A 4,260-nucleotide genomic window follows, 5' to 3' on the forward strand; every position below is an offset into this window, starting at 1 on the left:
TTTTGGAGTGGGCTGAAATTGTACGAGTCAAAAGGCCCATCAGGATAGTTCGAAGGCCCAGATGTCCAGACGCAGCCCAATTGAAATCTTTCTTTTCCACGATTTTTTTCACTCCCTGATTTCTGGCTACTTCATTTTTCTTTTGGTCCTGTGCCGCCTTGGAAACGTTGAGACTGCTACTGCAAAATGGGACCCGCATGTCATCCTCTATGTACAATAAAATTTCTTTTCTTGGATTATTTTTGGCTCCTCATATTTGGTCACTTGCCTTTTTCTTTCGATCTCATGCCAAGTTTGAAACGTTGAGGAACCTGCTGGCTCATGGGACCCGCAAGTCATCCTCTATGTGCTATAAAAGTTTATTTTCTTGGATTTTTTTCACCCTCTGATTTTTGGCTCCTGATATTTGGTCACTTGCCTTTTTCTTTCGATCTCATGCCACGTTTGAAACGTTGAGGAACCTGCTGGCTCATGGGACCCGCATGTCATCCTCTATGTACTATAAAAGTTCATTTTCTTGGTTTTTTTTTTCATCCTCTAATTTTTGGCTATTTCCTTTTTCTTTTGATCCCATGCCGCCTTGGAAACGTTGAGTAAGCTGCTGGCTCATGGGACCCGCATGTCATCCTCTATGTCCATCAACTTTATTTTCTTGGATTTTTTTGACCCCCTAATTTCTGGCTACTTTCTTTTTCTTTTGATCTCAAGCCGCTTTTGAAACGTTGGGACCGCTGCTGCAAAATGGGACCCGCTGAGGATGCTGCTGCCTCATGGGTCCCGCATGTTATCCTCTCAGAACGAAAATGTTTCTTTTCTTGGATTTTGTACCAACGGATTTTTGGTTTATTTTTTCTTTCCATCCCTGCCGCCTTTAAAACGTTGACGACGCTGCTGGCTCATGGGTCCCCGATGTCGACCTCCCCGTATAAGAAACATGTGATATCTTGATTATTTTGCAGACAATAAACAGTGTATTTTGCTCTGAGCTATTGCAAAGGGATACATTAAATCTTTATTTTTACATAACAAACTTATATGTTGAATCTCCTTGTTTTTTTTTGTTTTTGCGAGGCATAGGACTTTCCTGTTTTGGAATGGGCTGAAATTGTACGAATCAAACCATCTATTGAATCATTCAAACTGGAGAGTCCAGTATATTAAACATAGGGATTGTTTGAAGGCCCAGATGGACAGAAGCAGCCCAATTGAAATATTCCTTTTCTTGGATTTTTTGACACCCATATTTCTGGCTACTTCCTTTTTCTTTTGGTCCTGTGCCGCCTTGGAAACGTTGAGACCGTCGTCGCAAAATGGGACCCGCATGTCATCCTCTATGTACAATAGAAGTTTCTTTTCTTGGATTATTTTTGGCTCCTGATATTTGGCACTTGTCGTTTTCTTTCGATCTAATGCCGACTTTGAAACGTTCAGACCGGTGCTGCAAAATGGGACCCGCATGTCATTCTCTATGCACAATAAAGTTTCTTTTCTTGGATTATTTTTGGCTCCTGATATTTGGTCACTTTCCTTTTCCTTTCGATCTCATGCCGCCTTTGAAACGTTGAGGAAGCCGCTCGGCTCATGGGTCCCGCATGTCATAATCTATGAACAATAAAAGTGTCCTTCATTGGATTTATTTTTTACCCCTAATTTCCGGCTATTTGCCGTTTTCTTTTGATCCCCGCCCCTTTGAAACGATGAGGACGCTCATCGGCGGGTCGGTCCCACATCCTCTATGAACAATAAAAGTTTCCTATGATGGATTTATTTTTTACCCCTTTTGATCCCATGCCGCCTTGGAATCGTTGAGGATGCTGCTGCCTCATGGGTCCCGCATGTCATCCTCTCAGAACGGTAAATGTTTCTTTTCTTGGATTTTTTTACCAACCGATTTTTGGCCTTTGTCTTTCGATCTCCCGCCGCCTTTAACACGTTGGGGATGCCGCCGGCTCGTGGGTCCCACATGTCAGCCTCTATGAACAATAAACCTTTACTTTGTTTGATTTATTATTGACCCATAATTTCTTGGTATTTGCCTTTTTCTTTCGATCTCATGCCGCCTCGAAACGTTGAGACGCTGCCGGCTCATGGGTCCCCGTCGACCTCTATGAACAGTAAAAGTTTCCTTTGTTTGATTTATTTTTGACCCTAATTACTGGCTATTTGCCTTTTTTTATCCCCTGCCTCCTTTGAAACTAAGAGGACGCTGCTAGCCCATGGGTCCCACATCTCAGCCTCCATGAACGATAAACCTTTCCTTTCTTTTTTTTTCGATCCCGTGCCGCCTTGGAAACGGTGAGACCACTCCTGCAAAACGGGACCCATATGTCATCCTCTATGTACAATAAAAGTTTCTTTCCTTGGATTATTTTTGGCACCTGATATATGGTCACTTGCCTTTTTTTCCGATCCCCTTCCGCCTTTGAAACGTTGAGGACGCTGCTGGCTCGTGGGTCCCACATGTCAGCCTCTATGAACAATAAACATTTTATTTCTTGGATTTATTTTTGACCGCTGATTTCTGGCAACTTTGCTTTTTCTTTCGATCCCCTGCCGCGTTTGTTAAAGTTGAGGACGCTTCTGCAAAATGCGTCCCACATGTCAGCTTCTTTGTACGATAATTGTTTCCTTTCTTGGATTTTTTTCCACGTCTGGCCGATGGGTCCCCGATGTTAGCCTCTATGTACAAGAAATATGTGATTTCTAGATATGTTTTAACCCGAGATATGTAGGATACTTGCTTTTTTTCGATCCCTTCTGTTTGTCTTTACCTTCAAATGTTAGGGACGCTACTGGCAAATGGGTCCTGCTCTAGCATTCTCAACTGAAGGAAAAACTGAAACATTGCCTATTCATTCGTTTTTCGTACTCCATGCACCTAATCCATACTAACTGTTGATCCGGGTTTTAGTTCATTCCTAGATATGACTGTAACACCTTGTTATTTTCTAGTTGATTGCTAACTTTAAGCGATTGAACATTTTGGTTTGCATTCCCTGCTCTGTAGATGTAGCCATCATAACTTCTATCTTGCTCAGTCGTTGTTACAAAAATTATAGGCTGCTACTACTTTGTTCATGCCAATATTGTTCTCCCCGAACATGTTGGTTTGCATTCCCCGTACTACAGGTGACGCCATTGTTATTTCTATCTACTTCGTCGTAAGCTAACAAAGTAATCGCTCGCTATTAGTTCCTCATGCTATCGCTCCGCCATCCTGCAGTACAAATTTATTTGAACTCGTCACAGCTAGCCTACTTTCGTCATAATTTTGTCTCGCCATCGATTCTTCGAAAGCTGCAATATTAACTTGTTTCTCTTAATTGGCATGGCGCTCACATATAGAATGGTGAACATATTGGTGTGCATTCCCTCTTCTACAAGTTCACGAGTGATCCCACTATTTTCCGTTTCGAGTCCATCCTAAGCCGTAGCATTAACTATCCTCTATGTGTTGCTCATTACAACTTTATATCCCGAAACAAATTGATTTGTTTCCCTTATCTACAAGTTTATGAGTGATGCCATTATAACTCCTCTCTGTTTTATTCCTAGCTATTATAGTAACATCCTCGCTATTATTTAGTTCATGGCCAATTTTAAGTAATTGCACATGTTGGTTCGCATTCCCCGCTCTATAGCTTTTGGCACCGTCACTTCTATATTTGGTTTACATTCCCTCGCTCCGTAGATCTAGCCATCATAACTTTATCTTGCTCGGCCGTTGTTACAAAAATTATGGCCTCGCTACTATGTTGTTTGTGCCAATTTTTTACTCCATGAACATGTTGGCTTGCATTCCCCGTACTACATGTGATGCCATTGTTTTGTATCTAGTTCATTGTAAGCTAACAAACTAAGGACTTAGTTTGGCATGCTATCACTCGCTATCTAGCTCCGTAGTACAAATAAACTTGTCATACTACTAGATAATAATTTTGCGTGCCATCTTGTTCTTCAAAAGCCGCATTATTGACTTGTTTCTCCGACTTGGGATGACGCTCACATATGGAATGCTGAACATATTGGTTTGCATTCCCTCTTATACAAGTTCACATGTGATCCCACTATATTCTGTATCTGGTCCATCCTAATCTCCAGCATTAACTATCCTCTATGTGTTGGTCATTACAAGTTTATATCCCGAAACATCTTGATTTGCATCCCCTTCACTATAAGTTCAGGAGTATTATTTAGTTCACGACCAATATGAAGTAATTGCACTTGGCACATGTTGGTTCGCATTCCCTCCTCTTTAGC

Source organism: Lolium rigidum, chromosome 1, assembly GCF_022539505.1.
Source record: "Lolium rigidum isolate FL_2022 chromosome 1, APGP_CSIRO_Lrig_0.1, whole genome shotgun sequence".
NCBI lineage: Eukaryota > Viridiplantae > Streptophyta > Magnoliopsida > Poales > Poaceae > Lolium > Lolium rigidum.